The 24,418-nt window shown below is 39.2% G+C and overlaps 1 pseudogene; it reads right to left on the bottom strand.

Moving 5' to 3' along the window:
- Positions 1 to 8,907: 8,907 nt before the first annotated feature.
- LOC113096474 (NACHT, LRR and PYD domains-containing protein 3-like) overlaps positions 8,908 to 24,418 on the bottom strand; it is a 37,008-nt pseudogene continuing 21,497 nt past the window's right edge.

The following is a 24,418-nucleotide window of genomic DNA, read 5'->3' on the forward strand; positions in this document are numbered from 1 at the left end:
GACCGATCATAAGAACCTAGAATATATTAGAACTGTTAAAAGACTCAACTCTATGCAGGCTCGGTGGGCACTTTTTTTCGGCCGTTTTGACTTTTCTCTTTCGTACCACCCGGGTTCCAAAAACATCAAACCCGAATCTTTATCTCGCATTTTTGACCAGTCCGAAAGCCCGTCCACTCCCGAGTGTATTTTACCCGAGACATTAGTGGTCTCCACTCTCAGATGGGAGGTCAAATCGAAGGTCGTGAAGGCCTTAGAAGGGGTAACGCCTCCGCCCGATTGCCCACCGAACCGGTTAATTGTGCCTGAGGAGTATCGGTCATTCAAGTCATTCAGTGGGGTCATTGCTCCAGTATAGCCTGTCATCCAGGAGTTAATCGTACCAATTATTTGGTTAGGCAATGATTCTGGTGGCCGTTAATGGCTCGTGATATCCGTAGTTTTGTTTTGGCTTGCTCTGTTTGTGCCACTGGTAAGACGTCCAACCGACCTCCTGATGGGTTACTTCAACCGCTGTCAGTCCCTTCGAGACCCTGGTCCCACATCGCTCTAGATTTTGTTACCGCCCTCCCACCCTCCCAGGGCAAGACTGTCGTTTTGACGGTCGTGGACCGGTTCTCGAAGGCGGCTCATTTTATCGCCTTGCCCAAATTACCGTCAGCCAAGGAGACAGCGGTTACTGTCATAGATCACGTCTTTCGTTTACATGGCCTCCCGATGGACGTGGTCTCCGACAGGGGTCCCCAATTTGTGTCCAAATTTTGGCAAGAGTTTTGCAGATTATTAGGGGCGACAGTTAGTCTCAGTTAGTCAATCAGAGAGAGCCAACCAAGATCTGTAGAGAGTATTGCGATGTTTGGTTTCCAAGAATCCTTCCTCTTAGAGTCAACAACTCTCTATGGTGGAGTACGCACACAACTCGTTACCAGTGTCAGCTACGGGCCTTACTCCGTTTGAGTGTAGTTTAGGTTACCAGCCACCAGTTTTTCCCAGTACAGAATCCGAAGTCGCGGTCCCCTCCGCTCACGCCTTCGTCCAGAGGTGTCGCCACACTTGGACTAGAGCCCGTGAGACTCTTCTCCAAGTGGGGGCACGCGCCAAGGCCAACGCCAATCGCCACCGGCCAAGCCTCCCGTATAAGTCGTTGGTCAAAAAGTGTGGCTTTCTACCAAGAACATTCCTCTCCGTTCCGTCTCTAATAAGCTTGCTCCCAAATTTATTGGCCCGTTTCCTGTCACCAAGATCATTAGTCCGGTGGCAGTCCGCCTCAAACTTCCTCCCACGTACAGGAGAATTCACCCCGCCTTCCATGTCTCTAAAATCAAGCCCGTGTTTTTGGGCACCTATTAATCCGCCTGTCCCGGTTCCTCCCCCGCCGCGTCTCGTAGATGGGGAACCCACTTATTTGGTTAACCGTATTCTGGACTAGAGAAGGAGGGGACGCGGATTTCAGTACCTGGTGGACTGGGAAGGTTACGGGCCGGAGGAGAGAAGTTGGGTTCCTGCTAGAGACATTCTGGATCACTCTCTGATCGATGATTACAATCGTCAGGTAAGACCGTCAGGGAACGCCATGAGGCGTTCGTAGGGGAGGGGGTACTGTCAAGGTTCATGAATTCTCTCTCTCTCTCGTCTATCGTGTTGTTATGTGTGTGTCTATGGGCGTGGTCACTGATCAGCGATGATCAGCAGCGCCAGCTGGTTTCATTTGTTTGTGGCCTATTTAAGTGCAGTAACTGGTGTTTCATGTTGTCAGATCGTTGTTCTCCCTGGTATGCTCCTGTACCTGTTTCCTGTGTCCTAGTTCCTGCCTGAGTCTTCCTGTTGTCGTCTTCGTCTTGGATCTTCACGCTTCTCTGGATTATTTACTTCACCTTCACGAGGATTGCACACTCACCGGGATTCGAGGGATCATCACCGAAGCAGCACCATCATCGTTGCCCACCGAGGTCCCTGTGTCACCGTGCCATCTGCCTTGTGTCCGCCCCGGTGTTGCCCTGTATATTCTGTGACTTCCTGACTTTTTGAGCTTTGTTAATAAACACGCGTTGCGATTACATCCTGTCTCTGTGTTAAGTAACAAACTGACCCAGCTTCAGCATCTGCGGTTTGATTTTACAAAATCAGTTTGAGGTGAATACAACTTATTGATCATGAACCCAACATTTAGCAAGGCAGGAAAACATTCAGTCTGCCTGAAGGAAGATATATTTCATTGTAAGTTCAGTCAGGACCACTTGAGTCAAAAATACCATAGACAAATCTTTAGTCAATATTTTGTATAGCTTTTATTTGCATGATTGTTAAAGTTACATTGGCAGTAAGGTTCTGTTCTAAATTACCCATACTTTTCATGAGCTCCATGAAAGCTAGTCAGGTAACAGCGGCAGCTTCTGGGGACAATCTCCCATTTAAAACTGGGAGAGCAGCAAATAAAATTCCCCCATTGAGAACAGAGCATGCATCAATGAAAACAGTATGACATTGATTAAGTTAAACAAAGTTAAGGAGGCGATCGGGGAGGAGGTGGGTTGCAAGCAATGCAGTGGAAGCAGCCAAGCAGCAGACTGCAAATGCACCTAAATAGGGCGCCCTGTTTGAAAGGACCAATTGAGTGCTTTAGCGATCAGATCAGCTGTTAGATCTGGGTATCAGCTGACAGCAGAGCTTGACTACATGGCCTGCCTGAACTGACGCTGAAATGCTATATTTCAGTCAGGACCACTTGAGTCAAAAATACCATATACAATTCTTTAGTCAAAATTTTTTATAGCTTTTATTTGCATGATTGTTAAAGTTACATTGGCGGTATGGCTCTGTTCTAATTTACCCATACTTTTCATGAGCTCCATGAAAGCTAGTCAGGTAACAGCAGCAGCTTCTGGGGACAATCTCCCATTTAAAACTGGGAGAGCAGCAAATAAAATTCCCCCCAAACAGACCATACCAGGCTAAATCGAAGAGCCAGCAGAGGATCAAAATTAGCGTTTTAAAGAAGCCAATTTTATTTAGTAAAGATAAAGCCAATAGATTAATGTGAAGCAAGCAGATGAAGGAAGCTGAGCTAACAAGCTGTAATTAAATAAGCCCATTAGTTAGTGAAGCAATATTTATTTCACTATAGATCATAAGCATCACTCATAGCTTTTTGAGCATCAAGGATGGCTCGAGTATCTGGCCGGAGGTACCGTTCATAAGCTGCCGAAGACCATCTTCCCATAGCTTTAAGGGTAGAAACAGGAGTAGAAGAAGCTACAGTTGTAGCAGCCCCTATGCGCAGTGAATGAGCCGAATAATATTCGGGGGGGAGCCCGCAGTATTGACAAAGCAAGCGGAGACGGGATGCAAACCAGGCTCTGGACATAGGATTTCCCTCCTCCGTTATAAATAATGGGTCCTCCAGACGAGCTTGTGGACGGCTCCTCAGATAAGCCAACATAGACGACAGAGGACAAAAAGCAGAGTTAGATTCAGAAATGTACACAACAGAACCTTCCCTGTTCCTGTCAGTTTTTGAGTGCTTTAGCAATATGGTGAAGTGGTGAGAAAAAATTTAAACGTCTGATACTGTGAGGTCATGTGACGGATTAAAGGAATTTGTGCGTGTTGAAAACTCGCTATCTCTAAGAAAGCCATAGAAAGCCATAAGCAAAACAGATTCTAACATTAAATCAGAATAAGTCCCAAAGCATCCCCCTCTCAGACGTGATATTAACTTTTTCAGAAGCGGAAGTGTGAGAGGGAGATGTTGATCATTGCCTTTAGGTTTCTCTTTCTTAAGTCCATTGAGCAGGAGACGAATTGATGGATTTTCGAGCAAGCTGAGAGTCGATGGATCCAGGCAGTGCAGGTGGAATTGGATGCCGGCGATCATACTTTTGATGGACGAAGGCTGCATTTTTCGGGACTCAAAACAGTGGACTATAAATGCACTAACACATGATACATTGACAGGCAATACATTTACAGAGAAAGTGGTACAGAAAGAACTAAAATGAGACCAAGCAGTGTCATACATTTTTAATGTTGAAATTGCTAGACCACTGCGCATGTACTTGGCTGCTGACTGTAGATAAGATTGAAAGGTCAGGTCTAATCTATTACGGTTTGGCTGAAAGGAGGGCAGACCAAGCTGGCTGACACTGAACCTGGACACAGGAGGTGGAATTTCTGAAATTCAAATCGAGAAAGAGTCAGCAATTTGATTATTTAAGCCTGGAATGTGAGCAGCTCTAAAAATGAAGTTATCCATGACAGATAACCAAGTAAGGCGCCTGACGAATCGGTTAATAAACGGAACTGATGAGCGACCTTTGTTAATAACATTAACTGTTGCCTCGTTGTCACAGAAAAACAAAATTTGTTTTCTAGACCATTGTTTGCTCCACAGAATACCAGCTATCACTATGGGATATAATGCCAACAGAGCGGTGGACATGTTATTATCAGGCACAGATAGCAACTCATTTGGCCATTTACTAGCAAACCACTGACCATTAACCCCCCCCCCCCCAAAACCGACAGAAGGCGCAGTGTCTGTATACAAATTAAGGGCTGCAGAAGACTCCATATCATCATAGTGAAAAAAGGAAATGCCATTCCAATTTTCAAGGAGCAAAGGCCAGAACTTGAGATCTGATCTGCAGCCTGGATCGAAGGTAACTATGTCCTTAAGATCTTTAACTGATTTGGAAAGATTGAGGAGTCTAGCAATAAAAGACCTGCCTTGGGGAATTATACGCATCGCGAAATTAAGATGGCCTAGTAGAGAGAGCAAATCTCGTTTTGAGCTTGCATTAGATTGGAATCTAAGGTAATGCCTAAAAACTTGATAACTTTAAGAGGACCTAAAGTTTTTTCCTCAAAAAGGGGAACACCTAAACCAGCGAAAGTGTGTTTTAAAACCGAGATGCATCTTTCTGGATTTGCATTTTTATAATCCACTAGCAGAAAATCGTCTAAAAGATGAAGCACGTATGGTAATTTGTAGTTATTAAGGAGAATCCAACATAGCGCCTCTGATAGTGTATCAAATATTTTTGAAAGTGAGTCTGACTGAAAAGTATAATTTTTCCCTCCATTTGATGCCAAATAAATGCCACTGTGATGGATGTAAAGGCATAACTTTAAAGGCGTCTGAAATATCTGCCTTTGCAAGCCATGCACCCCTACCTGCAATTTTTATGAACTTAATTGCATCGTCAATAGTTGCGTAAAACAGAGAAAACGAAGCTAGTGGAATAAGACTGTTGATACTTTGAGCGGCGTCATTATGAGGGGCAGACAAGTCAAAAATTAAGCGTTTCTTCCCTGAATATTTCCGAGTAGCAATCCCTATAGGGTTAATACGAAAAATTGAGAAGGGAGATTTATCAAAAAGCCCAATCAGGAATCCTTTCTTAACTTCCTTTTCCAACAATGTATCGACAATTTCAGGTTCTTTAACAGCAGAAAGCAAATTATTACAAGAAAAAGAAAAATTAGGCAACCATATCAGTCCTGCAAAAAAACCTTGAATAAGTCCAGTTATTAAATAATTGACGAAGCAGCGGTTAGGATGATTTCTTAATGCCTGTCCCAGTTTTGGAACATTGACTGGGGTTGATGGCTTTATTTCTTTTTCTCCTTTTTCATAAAGCGAGTTCCACAGTAACCCACAGTAACTGGCCGTCCCCACAGCATGAACATATTTACAATTATAGAATTTGCAAACATTTTCATTAAAATTATAGCACAACGGAGTAGCAAACGGTGTTACCTTAGAGTCAACAGTTTGCAAGCCAGACTTTGAGGGTTGAGGAGACAAAAATTTTGGGCATAGATTGAGAGTGTGAGAATGAGAGCCACAGATCGAGCAGGAGAGAGCTTGATGACCAGTGAAATGTCTGCTTATGAGGGTCAAGTCGACAACTGACCAGTCCAATCTCTGATTGAAACGTTGAATAAACATAGCAGCTTTTGCAGAGAATGACTTATGATATTCATAAAAGAGAGTTCCTCCATAAGTCAAAGCCAAGTCAGAAATGATTGCTAAATAGGTGTCCAGCTCGGCTCTACGAGACCGAAAGATTTCGCATATAACGTCTCTGAAAACACCAAATGCCACGTTAAACTCAGCTAGTGTTAACATTTTAGAAAGCCAGGCATCGCTGTCTTTAAGCATAACAGATACATCGCCGCAGTCAACAACACGTTTCTCACTCATTTCGGAGCACAGCAATATTTTCACAAGATTAACATCATTACCTGCAACGATTTGGCTTCTCAACTGATGAGAAATCGCAGCAGCCAGCGGAAAGAATGGAGAGCCTGTAGACACTGGAACTGCACTTCCCATCGTTCTTCGGGGTATAGTCCCGGAATTGATGACGTCATCGTCCTGCACCATGGACAGCCTCGCCGACGCCGTAGCCGATGAGGAGTTCTCAGAAGACGGGTGAGAGGAGAGAGGATTTGCAGAGGATTTTAATGTTGAACCGGACTCCAAAGCCTGAATTCTGGAGTTCATGTCGGAGAGCGAACACTAAATGCTGGACAATGCGGACAATACTGGGTCGTTGCTTTGAACTGAAGAAGAGTTGACTGCTCGGTTTGTGACCGCTGAACCACCTGCCCGCTTGGGTGCAACATCAGTCGGAATGGAAGCTGGGTCAATATTCTTTCTCTTCTGCGCCTGTTTCCTGCCGGAGAAAGGAGGAGGAGGAGGAAAATCTGCTGCTGGAACGTAAACTTTTTCACAAAGCAAAGCAAACAGTTCTTTATGCGTAGCTCCGGTCGGTGCCGGGATATCGTGTCTATACAAGGTTTCCAGTAACTTCGGCAGTGGCCAGTCAATGATGCTGAAAGGACTATATGATTTACTCGCCAGACGTGAGCTCGACGGATAGAAGCGTTGCTTTCGTCTTGAATGACTTCTTCTGCTTGACTTATTTGTTGCTGGGATTCTTCAATGGATTCAATTTGCCATTGGTCTTCATCATTTGCGCCGGTGGTAGACATGGTCAGCAGTTGGGTGAGTACAGCAAAAAATAAGAGTAATCTCATTGTTTGCAAACAAAAGCTGCGCTTTGCAAGCAATGCAGTGGAAGCAGCCAAGCAGCAGACTGCAAATGCACTTAAATAGGGCGCCCTGTTTGAACGGACCAATTGAGTGCTTTAGCGATCAGATCAGCTGTTAGATCTGGGTATCAGCTGACAGCAGAGCTTGACTACGTGGCCTGCCTGAACTGACGCTGAAACGCTATATTTAATGCTGTTAAATAGAGAGACAAAAACTAATGTAGGCTATTCTTAAACTTGGACCTCATTATATTGAAGTTCAAATCCAAAAACCAGAAGCAACCTGTTCTCTCTAAGTGGTCTTTAATTTAAAAGTATGCATTTAATTTATTCACAGGCAATATGGTAGAAATAATATTCTAGTTCAAAACTATAAGTGCGATTATTTAAAAAAAAAACTAGATGACTAACGTTTCATAGACCTTCAGTTATTATGCTTTAAAATCCCATGCCATTTGTAATTTAACAGTATCTTCACCTACATTACTACCACAATTCTATAATTTAGCATAATTTTTTTTTATTATTATTTATTTTTTTAGAATAAATGTAGCCTACATAATTGGGTGAAGCAAAAAAAATATGATAACTTTTTAACTGTAGGCAGATATAGGCCTATATAGTATGGTTCATTACAAGTACTTTGATCGTCCCTTTATTCTGTACCTTATTGTTTTTTAAGAATAAACACTTATTTTCTACCAGAATAAACAGTATAAATAAATAATAAAAGAAAGGATCTCAATTAGTCCTTATTTTCCATTTCTGAAGTTAGTTGGCAACTCTAATGATGATGTAACTATATTTTGACTCCTTTTGGCACCTTCCTCAAAAAAACAAAAAAAACAACAACAACAACAACAACAACAAAAAACCTTGTTGGAGATATGTGAGTGAATAATAGATTAAAAAAATAAAAAAAGTGTGTGCTTGGTTTCCGAAATGGAAAAAAAATACAAGCTCCTAAAAAATGACATGAAGAAAAAGTCATGATAACAAATTATTAATTCATAGAAATAATTTAAGCTATTAAAACCTTTTTTATACTAGATTAAACTTGAATTTCAATACTATTAAACTGACTTTAAAATATCAAGGAGTTTATAAGATGAAACGGTAAAATGTCAGAGTGCATGTTAAATAGCCTTAATGAACTTGTATCTTGTATAGTAACTGAAGACCTTGATTGCATGTTAGCATACAAATAACAATATATTTCAATTTTTTAAATGAACAATTCCTGTATAAAATGTGACAGCAAACCTTTATATCAAACATTTTGAAATCATCAACAGCTGTGCAGTGCAGGAGGCAGGTTCTGCGCCAGAGCGCACAAAGAGATTGTGCTGCACAAAGTCATTTTCAGATGCAATGAAAAAAAGGGATTGCTGTTTTGTCATCGCTATTTAAAAAATTAACGCAGTGGGGTAACATTAGCTTATGTTTATTGATCCCAAAAAAAAAAAAAAAAAGTTGACACATGATTGGATTGACTGGACTAGGAAATAATAATCAAGTCAATTTAAATTTGTTGCCTGGACTTATTCCACTATAATGGGAATTTGTTTCAACAAGAAATATGTTGTCAAGATAACAAAAAATTTAGGCAGTGGGGTAACAAAGTATTTTTAGTTGACTCAACAAATCATTTTTTACAGTGTAGCAAAGAAAGAAAGAAAGAAAACTTTAATTTTTCACATCACTTAATTTTTTATGAAACAGTACAATTACTAGATTTGTAAATGTTTATAATAAATATGACAAATTAAGTAAAAGTATAAATTAAGTATATATTAATACAAATTAAGAATTAAGTTAATATTATATATTGTTTGATAAAACAATGAAAGAAAAAAAAATGTAATAGAAAACAGACTTGTAAATCACAATAATAATGATTGTTGATTAATTGTATAGTTTATGATTTTCTATTAATTTGCTTTTTAGTATTAGGAAGCAACAGGGTAAAATACATAATTCAAGGTTAAAATAACAGCCCATAATAATGTTGAGCTCTTCAAAGACTAAATCTGACATGAGTTTGATCCATATTATCTACTTTTTTTAACAATCAGTTTGACTGTGTTTGTGAGACAGAGAGAAAGAGTGATCCGGAAGAGACTTCATCTGTGCACAAGGAGTGTAAGATGAACACCAAAGCCTTTAACATTTGTAATCAAGTGTGTTAAGAAGATGAGCTTTGACCAAGTGGTGGCTAAGAACTGTTTCCTGTGAGCGAGAAACTAAATCTTCCTCTAGGTGGTGCTCAGAGACTCAGAAAGACAAAACTCCTGTTGAGCCGCATTCAAATGTCTTTACCAAAACACAACAGGAGCCTGTGGTGTGTCTCATTTAGACTTAAGTTAACATGTGTGTTTTTAAATTAAAAGAGAGAAATTGTTTGTGTGAGTTACAGATAGAGATAGTATGAATGTATGATACTGTATGTATTAGTTGTTTTACACAGGAAGACGTTTAATCTCACACAGAGACACTGAGGTATTAATATTATAAAAACCAAACCCAGCATAGAGGGGTTCAGTGAATGTGGTGTTGAATGTGTGTAAGTGAGTGAGTGTGTGTGTGTCAGAGACGCTGTAGAAGGACAGAGTGCCAGCCGCCCAGTCTAGATACACTCCTACTCTTTTTAAATGACATGAGGGGACAGATATGACTGTGGTCTTATTATTGTGTTTGACAGAGAAACCGTTATTAAAACAGTTCAGACTCCAGGAACTTTTATTGCATCCAAACAAACAGTCATCACTTTCTCCTTTCCTTCTGATTCCTTTGTATGCCACTGATATATCAGCTCCCCACATTCCGCTCCATTCAGCCTCCCAGTAACAGCGTCCAGTCAGACTCTCTCTACACAGAACCTGACACCATTCATCAAACCTCTCTGAATGATCAGGATACGGTTGCTTCTGTGACACATGTGTCACCTTTCTGTTCCTCTTGGTCAGAGTGAGATGAGTGTTTGCTGTGTTTGGATTCAGTGTGAGATGACATGCATCTGAACACAAGAAGAGAAATTGTAAAATTTATAACACAATAAAAATAATTATTCTATAACAGTTTATATGTAGGTTTCTGTTTGACCTCCAAACTACACAGCAATATCCCCAGTGTTAATTTAACACTCTTGAGTGTGGACTCATATAAACACTAAAGCAGTGTTAAAAGTAACACTGAAGCAGAGTTGAAGTTAATGAGATAATTAAGAAGTTAATTGAGTTATGATTGACCATTATTGAAGACACCTGATGTAAACAAGCAGAATCACCAAACGAGAAAATCACAATTTGTGTATCACCATTATAGTGTTCAATGTTTGCTTTAGTTGGGATCTTGACCCTTCAGTTATTATATTTAGATTTTATGTGACTGTGGTGACTGAATTATATCATACAGACAGACCACAGCAAAGGCAATCATGTGTGCCATTGATTGTGATTTGAGCTATTTGTTATAGAGTGACCTGAATGCCTGAGTTTAAGTTTCTTTACTGCATACATAAATTAAGTGAAAAAGAAAAGTAAGCAACCCAACATTTATGACATAGTATGACATGTTTTTAATAGTTAGTTCTACGTAAAAAAAAGTAATCTTTTGCTTGGACACACAGACATCAGGAATCAGCGTGAGCATCACAACAACGGTGACCATCAAAAAAGCATGTTGTAGCCAATAAAAACTCATCCATGGCTCCCATCATGCATTGCGGCATGAATAAATTATGAGCTGAACTGTCTTTTTAACTTTTTATTCTAACTTTATTTTATTTTTGCTGTTTTTATGTTAATTTTTTGTATCTAGTTTTGTGATGTTCAGAGGTCTGTTTATCTGAATATGTTGTTTGTCACCGTTGTTGAGATTCATACGTTGATTATTGTTATCTGTGTGTGCCTAAAATTAGAATTCTTTAATAAAAAAAAAAAATCAGAATCACTTGCAAGAGATGCCTACAAAATGTATAGAAAATACAGATTTTTTCATTGTGGAATCAAAGCTGTGACAATCAATAATGGAAGTTTTACTTTGAGAAAAGACTGTAAAGGAGTTGAGTGATTCATGTCAAACAACGATTACATTAAAACATAATCATCAACACGCGATGATTTTTGCTCTTGGTTTGACAAACAAACTTTAAAAGTAAAAAGTTACAAGCCAAGATCCCAGCTAAAGCAAACACTGAACACTATAATGGTGATACACAAATTGTGATTTTTCTCATTTGTGATTCTGCTTGTTAACATCAGGTGTCTTCAATAATGCTTAATCATAACTCAATTAACTACTTAATTATCTCATTAACTTCAACTCTGCTTCAGTGTTACTTTTAACACTGCTTCAGTGTTTATATGAGTCCACACTCAGAGTGTTAAATTAACACTGGGGAGTGTTAAATTAACACTGGGGATTTTGCTGTGTATTGGCACTATTCAAAGAAATGAAATGATGGTTTCTTTGTGTGTGTGTGTGTGACCTACATTTCTGTGGTCCTGCTGTAATCCTGATCTCCCCTCCATGTTCCACACTAAAAAAAAAAAATGTCACACTCATTTTACACAATAATTGTTGCAGAATGAAGAATGAAGTGCACTAGCACTACATTCTGTACTACAGTATATATTCAACACAAAAATATATAATATTCTTTATGATGTGTTATGTGTTATGAGATAATTTTATGGTACTAATTAATATTTATGCAAATAATTAGGGAAAAAATATTAGTTTTCAATTACTGCAGTATTTCAGATTAAAACAGAGACTAGGCCTTTCAGATAATTTTTTTTTTAATGCAGATTAGCGCCACCTGGTGAGAGCAAGGGAAAAAAAACTAAGTAGCAAAATTGAGGACACACCTATCAGAATCTCAGTTATATAAAAATGACCTCAGGTGATAATTTTCTTTGGAAAATGGACCCTAATGGTGTAAGAGCAGAAAGAGGCGAGAGACACAGAGGAAAGGGAAGAGAAAGGGTCCAAAGAACATTTGGTCCTGACGAAATACGGGCAACACAAGTTGACCATGTGGGAAATTGCCCAAGGAATTCAACTAAACGTGAGTGGATTCCTTAAACTCATAACTGTCAAATTGATTTGTTGCTCAGTATTACTAGTTCTTATATGTAGTCTACTGTATTTTTGCAGTACTGAGAGGCGACTGCCTGAGGAAGGCAGATAACGTCTTGTGACAGAGAACCAAGAAACTGCAGTTGTAAATATGGTCATTGCTAATAAAAACATTTTGAACAATTACAGTTTCATTTTTTTATTAGCTAGTAAACTAGTAAAACTACACATTTTGAACAGTTATAGTTTTAAGCAGCATATTAGTAGTTTATTAGTATGCTACACTGTCTGTAAAAAAATAGTCTACTTTATGAAATTATTTTCCATATTGATTTTTCATAGGTTTCCTTTTATACATTTTAAATTACACATTGTATTTTGTGATTTTGGGTTACAGGGTCACATGGATAACAAATAAAGTCCTGGGCAATTACTACATTTTCCATTTTTCTAAATCACTGATCACCAATTACAGGTACAAGCTACTAACAAGGTGTATCATAATAAGTGTGTTCGACTTGAAGCAGCACTGTGCAGACCAATCAGTGTTTGACATCCAAGCAGAGCGAAAGCAATTCGAAATCATGCATATCCGTCTGCAATCTAGCTCTCACTGTACTTTGATGATGTCATATACTGATCGGTCTGTGCAGCGCCACTTTAAGTAGAACACACCTAATTACTATTGACAATTGCAAATAGCAGTTGACTTAATTCATGCTATGTGTGTACTGATAGGCATCTTTGGTTTTCTTTTTTTTCTGATTTAGATGGAAAATGTGTCTTTTTATTGATTGAGTCACTTATCAAATGTTGCTCAAATTTGCCAAATAAAAGTTAAAAAAGAGCTAAATTTGTTGCTAGGTGTTTTTGAAAAAAAAAAAAATTGCTAAGGTAATCTGTAAAGTTGCTAAATCTACCAACAAAATTTCTAAGTTGGCAACACTGCTCTCTTGCTCTCTCCTCCTCCCTACAATTAAGTAACTTGTGCATTGTTTTACTTTTACATATTTACTTTTTTTTGACATATCCGACCTAACTACAACATTTCCAGTGATGTCTTTGATGTCTGTGAGAAAGGCATATTCACATGCTTTGCTTATCAGTTCATGCACATCAGCTTTACAGGCGTTACAGTTTTTCTGAATAGCTAAAGCACTGAACCCCAATCTCTGAACCAAGTTCTCACTAGCTTAAACCAATTTGTTTAATAAAACACTCTTTCTGGTAAACCTTAGGCTCTATTTAATAAGTCTCATTCATTCCTTATTGCAAAACTCTAAACACATTCTCATTCACTTAAAACACTTATCAAACTTTGATACATTTGTGCAGCAAAATGCTAAACAAAAGCAGCAAAAGTTAAACAAAACTAATGCACAGTTGGCATCATTTACACACAGCGATTCAACATTGTTCACACTTGTTTCTAATGATGTGATCAAACCAACTGTACAAAATATGAGCCAGTTTAGAGTGCACAAGTGGCATAGGTGACTATATGATGATGCAAACAAAAGATGGAAACAATCTAAGAAGGAGAGGAATAAGAGTACATGCAGGAAGGGAGAAAGAGGATGAGGAGAGAAAGAGTAAGGTATAGAGAGTATTATCAAGGATCGTTTTTTTTCTCTCTTTGTCTAGCAAAAAATAACAAATAAATAACTTGTGATGTGGACAAAGTTCTTGGGCTGGACTCAAGCACAGAGTAAATATGCATATGAGACATAACTTTTTTTTTGTAATGTTCTGGATGCAGTGTTATCCATTTTTCTCTGTAGTGTCTAATGAATGCTCTGTAGTGTTTATTCTATTTTTCTTTTGTTTTGAATGTGTGAAATGAGAGCACCATTTGATTTTGAGTACAGGTGAAATGGTTTTGCAGTGATTGTTAGATTTTGATGTAAAAAGTCTTGTGAAAGGTTTCTTGAATTTAGTTTGAGTATTTGGATTTGTGTTTAAGGTTTTGAGAAAATTTGTGATGGTTTCAAGTAATGTGTTTTAACAATTCAGAAAAAAAACATAATACATAATGTTTAACATTATATTCATTGCAAACATATACATTGTAGACTTCCTTAATCTCTAGACCTTCTGCTGTCTGTTGTTCTGTTTTCAGTGTTTCTTTGTCTGAATATGGCACTTATCACATGCTGTGTGGTATCAGCATTTGGTATCAGGCCATTTTAAGGAGTATGGGTACAGGGGCTCAGTGCATCCCTAGTATATTCTCTAAGATTTATTTTAAATATTTTTAATGTTCTTTAATGTTATCCATAATTTTTAAATATCGGTTCAGGCACGCTTAGGCACCAGTACTGTTTTAAAAGTATTGAAATGGCACAGGTCGAGAAAAAAAAAAAAAAAAAAAAAAAAAAACGATACCAAACCCTAGTTCATTCTCAGCACATCTAGAGACTGACTGTTCCCCAAACTAGAAAATACAAAAAACGTCCAAACCAATTTAAACATAACAATTTAATAGAGGTTCAACAAATAAAAGACAGATGGAATACTAATAAACAAATGATAAAGCTTGGTTTATTGAATATCAGGTCCTTTTCTACAAAAGCTCTTTTTGTAAATAATATGATAACTGATCATAATCTAGATGTGCTCTGTTTGAGAGAAACCTGGCTAAAACCTGATGATAACATTATTTTAAATGAGTCTACCCCCCAAGATAACTGTTATAAACATGAGCCACGTCCAAAAGGCAAAGGGGGATGTGTTGCTTCAATTTATAACAATGTTTTCAGGATTTCTCAGAGGGCAGGCTTCAAGTATAACTCGTTTGAAGTAATGGTGCTTCATATAACATTATTCAGAGAAACAAATGTTAATGATAAATCCCCTATGAAATTTGTACGGGCTACTGTATACAGGCCATCAGAGCACCATACAGACTTTTTTAACCCTCTGGAGTTGTTCCCGCATATACGCGTTATGAGGCATTTTCTCCTGATAACCTCGAAAAGAACTTAAATTACTATTTCAGTTTTGATCGTCCAGCAATACAAGAGCAATTCATCAATTAAATCTGTAAAGGGTTTACTTTTATTTGTATACACACATAATAACAACAAAACGTTTTTTGTGCATTTATAAAATAAACAAACAAGGTGCACTGTTTGCAGCCTTGGTCTGCAGTGATCTTCATTTAGAAAGGCGTCAATAAAATGAACTGTAACTCAGTGAATACTCAACAGAGAGACATGAGAGCGATATCTATAGAAAGCCTGACATGTCTACTTTTTTGTGCTAGTGCTACCAAAAACAAATATTCTGTGATAAAGTAATCCATATGAAAACAACGGGATGTCCATTTTTCACGTCTTCCTTCATTATCTCTAATGCGACCACACCTATGCGCTGAACGCGCTATTGAGATTATAATGTTTCACATGAAGCTTGCGGCTTCTAAACACCCATACAGAAAACAAAGCTGCGAGACTGTTCTTCCAGTTTTTTTTTTCCTTAATTTTACTGTTTGCTTTGTGCTGAGGAGGAATAAGACACAATTCACCCCAAGAAGATGTGCTGAGGATTACCTCAGGAAATGAGTTTCGGATTTTCTCAGAAAAGAATGAAGAGCTTTATTCATCAGAGATCATAAACATGAATAAGTATCTTTTATTTATTTATATACTTGTACTATGTTTTAGTACAAGAATATAAGAGAAGAAACAGTCGAGCAACATAGAAGGACAGCAGCTTGTGAGTGTTTTGTCTTGTATTCTCATCAGACTAGTGTGTGATCATCATTGCTAGGAAAGTTTTTGGATTTAAATTGTGTGTGTCTTACCCTGGTTAATACGTGCTGAAAGTGGTGCTTGGTTTTACGTTTGCCTATCGCGGGACTGCCTGGTTTCGATCTGCTAAATAGCGAGGCGTGGCCAAAGCCAGTGAAAGTACTTAATTAGCTGTTTGGAAAGCACTTGTCAGAAGAAACAGTCGAGCAACATAGAAGGACAGCAGCTTGTGAGTGTTTTGTCTTGTTTTCTCATCAGACTAGTGTTTGATCATCATTGCTAGGAAAATTTTTGGGTTTAAATTGTGTGTGTCTTACTCTGGTTAATACGTGCTGAAAGTGGCGATTGGTTTTGAGTTTGCCTATCGCGGGACTGCCTGGTTTCGATCTGCTAAATAGCGAGGCGTGTCCAGCTGACTTCAATCACAGGTAATCAGGCTAATACAAAGCACTAGGTTTCACCGCGGCAGCGGTCGCGACAACCCTCGTGTGAACCCTCCTCGTGTAAAGACCGACGAGTGTAAAGACAATCGACTCTACCTGCGCAACTCCACCGAGCAAGGACACCGACAGGGCACTTGAGTATTGCTTTTCTCTTTCTTTACTTTTTGTATAGCCTCTCAAATATATCTTACACTTGTAGTCACTATGTGCTTTCAGATCTCTACTATCACTACTAATACTCGGAGAGCACGCTATGTATGTCGCAGGAAGGCCTGTCTGACAAACCTATGCCATGTCCCTCTGGACACGAACAGTGCTAAGGACACTCTTTGCTCCACTTTAACATCTTGCTTGGACAACTTTTGCCCACTGTTGTCTAGACCAGCACGCACTGCCCCATCTGCCCCCTGGCTGTCTGAGGTTCTCCGTGAACATCGCTCTACACTCAGGGCTGCAGAGAGGAAATGGATGAAATCAAAAAACTCTACGGACCTCAGTGTGTATCAATCTCTCCTCTCTTCCTTCTCTGCAAATGTCTTCACAGCTAAAACATCCTACTACCACAACAAAATTAACAGCTGCTGTGACGCTCAGACACTCTTCAAGACTTTCTCTTCTCTTCTTAATCCGCCGCCTCCACCTCCTCCATCAACTCTTACAGTGGAATACTTTTCAGCTTTCTTCACAAATAAGACAAGATCCATCAGTGACCAATTCTCCACACCACAGACTGAGGACAACTCTCTTCACTCTGGAACATTTCTCTTAGCATTCAAGCAGGCTCGGGTAAGCCCAATGCTCAAGAAACCATCTCTAAATCCAGCGCTTCTTGAAAACTACAGACCGGTATCCCTTCTTCCATTCATTGCAAAGACACTTGAGCGAGCTGTGTTCAACCAGCTTTCTATGTTCCTTGGACAGAACAACCTCCTGGAAAGCAACCAATCTGGCTTCAAAAGTGGCCACTCAACTGAGACTGCTCTGCTCTTGGTTACTGAAGCCCTGCGACTAGCAAAAGCAGCTTCAAAATCCTCGGTACTCATCTTACTGGACCGGTCTGCTGATTTTGACACTGTTAATCACCAGATTCTCCTGTCCACCCTCAGAACGATGGGCATCTCCGGAACTGCTCTCCTGTGGGTAAAGTCCTACCTCTCTGACAGATCCTTCAGTGTGTCTTGGAGGGGTGATGTTTCAAAGTCACACCACCTTGCTACTGGGGTTCCTCAAGGCTCAGTACTTGGACCACTTCTCTTCTCCATCTACATGACATCTTTAGGATCTGTCATTCAGAAGCATGGCTTTTCTTATCACTGCTATGCTGATGACACCCAACTCTACTTCTCATTCCAGCCAGATGACCCGACGGTAGCTGCTCGCATTTCAGCCTGTCTGAGTGACATTTCTAGCTGGATGAATGACCATCACCTTCAGCTTAACCTTACAAAGACTGAACTCCTGGTGATTCCAGCTAACCCATTGATTCATCACAACTTCTCTATACAGCTGTGCTCGTCAACCATAACTCCTTCGAGGACAGCCAGAAACCTAGGAGTTGTGATGGATCATCAATTAAGCTTCATTGACCACATTGCTACAACGACCTGGTCCTGCAGGTTTGCCTTATACAACATTAGGAAGATTAGACCCTTCCTGTCAGAGCGAGCAACCCAACTTCTTGTCCAAGCTCTTGTTCTCTCCAGACTGGACTATTGTAATGCTCTCCTGGCGGGCCTTCCTGCATGTACTGTCAAACCTCTGCAAATGATCCAGAATGCAGCAGCGAGGGTTGTCTTTAATGAGCCAAAAAAAGCTCATGATACTCCTCTCCTCATCAGGTTACACTGGCTACCAGTAGCTGCTCGCATCAAATTCAAGGTACTGATGCTTGCCTACAAGATGACCACTGGCACGGCACCAACTTACCTAAACTCACTGGTTAAATCCTATGTGCTCTCCAGAAGTTTGCGCTCTGCAAGTGAACAACGCCTTGTGGTGCCATCCCAAAGAAATTCAAAATCACTCTCACGGACCTTTTCCTGGACTGTGCCCAGCTGATGGAATGACCTCCCAATCTCAATTCGTACAGCTGAGTCTTTACTCATTTTCAAGAAACATCTAAAGACTCATCTTTTTCGCCTGCACTTAACCTACTAACACCAGTACTTTTCCTTTTCTTGTCTTTTTCATTTAATAAAAAAAAAAAAACATACCTGGCTATGCGTTTTATACTAGACTAACTGAGACTTGTCATGGCACTTGTGTACTGTTGTTGTTCTCTTGTTGACCTGACTGCTTCTATTGTTCTCATTTGTAAGTCGCTTTGGATAAAAGCGTCTGCTAAATGATTAAATGTAAATGTTTTACATAACGTGCACACATTTTACTAGACTTAGACTTTTAGACTTATTAGACTTTTTCCAAACTATAATTCCTGACTAAATGCATAATCAAGTAATAAAGTTTCATTCACATAATCTAAATGTTCTACTGTACTACTAGCATCAGTGACCATCACAATAATAATGTAGTTTCAATACCAGTTTGCTAAAGCAGTAACTTATTTTGAATTTTAAGAAATAAAGAATTTTTACTATTTAAAATAACTGCTTTCTATTTGAATATATTTTACAATTTAATTTAAACCTGTGATCAAATCAAAATTTTCAGCATCATTACTCCAGTTTTACTCCAAGTGTAACAACATACACTATACCATTGAAAAGCTCGGAGTCAGTATATATAGAAATTAAAACTTTTATTTATCACACACAGTAAATAAAAATGATGAATACGATAAATGTTACAATGCTGTTCTTTCAATTTATAAAAAAAAAACTCTGAAAAAAATATTCTCAGCTCTTTTCAGCATTAATGAATGCATTGTTTCCTGTTCGTCTCATGTTATGTCATGTTGATTGTTTCATGTGGGTGTTACCGCTGCACCCAATTCTAACTGCCTATTTAATGCCCTGTCTTTCATCTTTTTTTGTCAGATCATTGTTTGAGGTCGTCCGTGCTTCATGTCTGTTTAGCTACTGCTCAGCAATTCTTCTTGTGTGTTTGTTCCTGTTCAATGGAGTATGTCGTCATCATCACCGGGTCCTTTCATCATCCCTCACCAATGCCCTCTACTCACCAACTCACCGACCTGTGCTGCCATTGTAGTCCCTGCACCACCCACCATCAATCCAGCCTTACTCTATGGAAGCATATGGGTAGCGATATTCAATTTGGAATGTAATATGTAAAATGACAATGCAATATGTAAAATGGCAATGCATTTCTGTATTTATATTTACATTTTCCAATACATTTGTGCAATGTATGGTGCAAAATGAAAATGAAAATTTAATTACATAATTTTCATTTGCCATTTCACACACTAGTTTTAATATGTAAAATGAATACTTATTTTAACGCCTTACAATCTTAACGCATTACAGAAATGATTAGATATGTATAACATGTTCAAGCAAAAATTGTGGCAAAATTATCATTCAAATGCTATTTTTCTTAATTGCATTAACACTCACAGTCAAGACACTTTGCACGATTGCATTTTCATTCAAAGTCCCGCAATGAACGTAGCAAAATTCAATGTTTACATTGAAAATGCATTCCGAGCAGATCACGTCTCCACCCCCTCGCGCCACGTCAATCACTGCCTGAACAAGGTGGAAGCCCCACAAAGCGTGGCTTGCAGAAGGTTAAGAGACTCAATATTCAAGAAGAGGATTCAAGTGAGAGAACATGGACAAGACAGTTGTTCAGTGTACTTTTTGATCCTTTCTGTTCATGGCATCAATATTTCATTTGCACTTGTGGGCGGAGCTGAAACGCTGCTTTCATCTGATTGGTCGAATTGCTCTGCCTTCAGCTCGGTCTTTTTATTCTTTAAGGCAGAATAAGAGTCAGTGCGAGTGAAGCACTGTAATGTATGAATACCACTCACTGTTAATTAGTATAATATTTGAATCAGATGTAGCTGGGCACATAATTTGTGCTGCTGCTTGCAAAGAGACCGCATTAAATTATTTGGAAAGAGAAGTTTGGAAAATACGGTAAATATATGTTGTCTTTCTCAAGCCTGAAAAAGAAGACCACAAAGAGAAACATCATTCAATTTAGTATGTAATAAAACGAATATTACTAATTTATTTAAGAAATGTAACTATATTAATTTTCACAATTATTTATTAATGTCACACTCACATACCTAGTGCCTTATGACTTAAAATATCTATTATTGATTTTTATTTCCACTTCACTTTTAACCAAAGAGACAGAACTATTTGCACTTTGCACTTATTTGTCTTTATCAGTGGGACAATATTCACACAATACTACAACCTAGAAATAATTTGCAGGTCTCTGCAGCACAAATTATGTGCCCAGCTACATCTGATTCAAATATTATGCTAATTAACAGTGAGCAGTGGTGTCAGACATTACAGTGCTTCACTTGCACTGACTCTTATTCTGTCTGAAAAAAATGAAAAGACCGAGCTGTAGGCGGAGCGATTCGACCAATCAGATGAAAGCAGCATTTCAGCCCCGCCCACAAGTGCGAATGAAATATTGAAGCCATAAACCGAAATGATCAAAAAGTACACTGAACAACGGTCTTGTCCATGTTATCTCACTTGAATCCTCTTCTTGAGTATTGAGTCTCTTGACCTTCTGCAAGCCATGCTTTGTTCACGCAGTGATTGACGTGGCGCGAGGGGGTGGAGACGTGATCTTCTCGGAATGCATTTTCAATGTGCACATTGCTTGAACATGTTATACATATCTAATCATTTCTGTAATAAATTTTCGTTTTAATTTTGCAACTTATAAAGCGTCAAAATTAGTATTCATTTTACTTATTAAAACTAGTGTGTGAAATGGCAAACGAAAATTATGTAATTTAATTTTCATTTTCATTTTGCACCAAACGTTGCACAAATGTATTGGAAAATCTAAATGTAAATACAGAAATGCATTGCCATTTTACATATTGCATTGTCATTTTGCATATTACATTCCAAATGGAATATCGCTACCCATATGCTTCCATATTACTCATCGTTATATTAATAAATCTTGTTACTTGCAATTTGCTTCCTGTCGTTTATCCCCTGACACCTTCTCAGTCACACACCTGACTGAATGGCTCATTATGCAGCTCATTACACAGGCCATCAACTAATTATGGTTGTATCTCTCTATTAGTGCTATTGGATCTTAGTGCTGTATTCGACACTATTGACCACAACATTCTTTTGCATAGACTAGAAAACTTTGTTGGCATTAATGGAAGTGCATTAGCATGGTTTAAATCGTATTTACATGACCGCCATCAATTCGTAGCAGTGAATGAAGAGGTATCATATCGATCACAAGTGCAGTATGTAGTACCTCAAAGCACAGTACTAGGACCGTTACTCTTAACGCTTTACATGTTACCCATATGAGATAGCTTTCACTGTTATGCTAATGATACTCAGCTCTATATTTCTTCGCAGCCCAGCGAAACATACAAATGTGCAAAACAAACAGAATTCATAGTCGATATAAAAAACTGAATGACAAGTAATTTCTTCCTGCTAAATTCAGAAAAAAAAAAACAGGTGTTAATTATAGAACCTAAAAACTCCGCATGTAATAACCTAGAATGCTGTCTAAGACTTCATGGCTGCTCTGTCAATTCTTTGTCATCAGTTAGGAACCTAGGTGTGCTATTTGATAGCAATTTTTCCTTAGAAAGCTATGTTTCTAGCATTCGTAAAACTGCATTTTTCCATCTCAAAAATATATCTAAATTACAGACGATGCTCTCAATGTCAAATGCAGGAATGTTAATCCATGCATTTATGACCTCAAGGTTAGATCATCGTAATGCTTTATTGGGTGGTTGTTCTGCATGCTTAGTAAACAAACTACAGCTAGTCCAAAATGCAGCAACTAGAGTTCTTGCTAGAACCAAGATGTATGACCATATTAGCCTGGTCCTGTCAACACTGCACTGGCTCCCTATCAAACATTGTATAGACTTGTATAGATTGTATAGATTGTATAGACTGAAATCTTGCTTATTACTTATAAAGCCCTGAATGGCTTAGCACCTCAGTATATGAATGAGCTCTTGTTACATTATAATCCTCCTCTTTTACATTATAATCTCTTTTACCTGGCTTACACATAACACACTAATAGGCTTCTAATATCCAAATCTGTTAAAGGATTAATATTCTGCATTAATTAGGTAAACTGGAACCGGGAGCACTTCTCATAACACCTGATGTACATGCTACATCATTAGAAGAATGGCATCTACGCTCATAGTTTAGACAAGTCAAGTCTGCTTTATTGTCAATTTTTCCACATGTACAGTACATGCATACAGAGAATCGAAATTGCTTTACTCTCAGACCCCCCGGTGCACAGAGATAACATTAACATTAAAGCCTAAAAATCTAGATCAAACATACAACTATACAATAAGGGAATGTAAAAAAGACATATAATAAAATAAAAAAGACTTGATGTGGTGCATGACTAGCCGTTCAAAGCACTTCATGAGGATGGGAGTAAGTGCAACAGGACGGTATTCATTGAAGCAGGATCGAGATGGCTTCTTCGGAACTAGAATGATGGTGGTAGTTTTGAAGCATGTGGGAACAACAGCCTGACTCAGTGAGATGTTGAAAATGTCTGTGAAGACATCAGTGAGTTCTGCTGCACAGTCTCTCAGTACGCGCTCAGAGATGTTGTCAGGACCCAGAGCTTTGCGTGCATTGATCTTGCTGAAGGATCTCCTCACACTGTCTGGGGTCAGCGTCATCACCTGGTTGCCGGTAGGAGGTGGAGTCTTCTGTGCAGTGGTCCTGTTTTGTTGCTCAAAGCGAGCGAAGAAGTTGTTCAGCTCATTCAGCAGAGAGATGTTGTTGTCACAGGTCCGTGGTGGGGGCTTGTAGTCCGTAATGGTCTGTATCCCCTGCCACAGGTTCCTAGTGTCTCTGCTGACACTGAATTGATGAGCTATCCTCCTGGAGCGCTGTCTCTTAGCCTGTCTAATGCTGGGGGACAGGTTGGCCCTGGCTGTTCTCAGACCCACCTCATCTCCAGCTTTGAAGGTAGTATTCCATGTCTTCGGGAGTCTGTAGACCTCCCCTGTCATCCACAGCTTCTGACTGGCCCGGACAGTGATGGTTTTTGTGACTGTTACATCATCAATACACTTTTTTATGTAGGCAGTGACAGTCTCCGAGTACTCCTGGAGGTCAGTGGTCTTATTGCATGTGGCAGCCTGCTTAAACATGTCCCAGTCAGTTGTGTTGAAGCAGTCTTGAAGAACTTCTGATGATCCTTCTGGCCACACTTGAATCTGTTTTTGAACTGATTTGGCGACTTTAATGAGCGGTCTGTATGCAGGCATTAGCATGACAGTGATGTGATCGGAGGCTCCAAGGGGGGGGGGGGGGGGGTGGAGGTTGGTGATGGGGTTTGTAAGCTACTCTCTGTGTGGTGTAAACAAAGTCCAAGATGTTATTACCTCAGTTTGGAAAGTTAATGTGGTGGTGTATTTTTGGCAACACACTCTTTAGGTCAGCATGGTTGAAATCCCCAGCTATGATGAGAAAAGCATCGGGGTGTGCTGTCTGCTGCTCACTGATGTCCTGGTACAGTTCATTTAGTGCTTCGTTCATGTTGCTGATAATGTTGAACGGGGGAATGTACACCGAAATGAGCAGTATAGCAGTATATTCCCTCCGCAGATAGAACGGCCAGCACTTAATAATCATAAACTCCACCAGGAATGATCAGTGTTTGCAGATCACAACAGCATTGTGGCACCACGCGTAATTGATGTGATCACAAAGCCCGCCGCCGCTGGTTTTTCCTCCCGTGATGAGAGCTCTGTCCGCTCGATAGCATGTTAGCTGGTCGAGCTGAATAGCGCAGTCTGGAAAGCTTTTGCTGAGCCATGTTTCCTTGAAAAAAAAGCACAACAGTCTCTTACAGTCCTCTGAGTTGAACGTAGTAATCGAATGTAGTCCAGTTTATTGTCCAACGAGCGTACGTTGGCCAGTACGA

Source organism: Carassius auratus, unplaced genomic scaffold, assembly GCF_003368295.1.
Source record: "Carassius auratus strain Wakin unplaced genomic scaffold, ASM336829v1 scaf_tig00215941, whole genome shotgun sequence".
Taxonomy (NCBI): domain Eukaryota; kingdom Metazoa; phylum Chordata; class Actinopteri; order Cypriniformes; family Cyprinidae; genus Carassius; species Carassius auratus.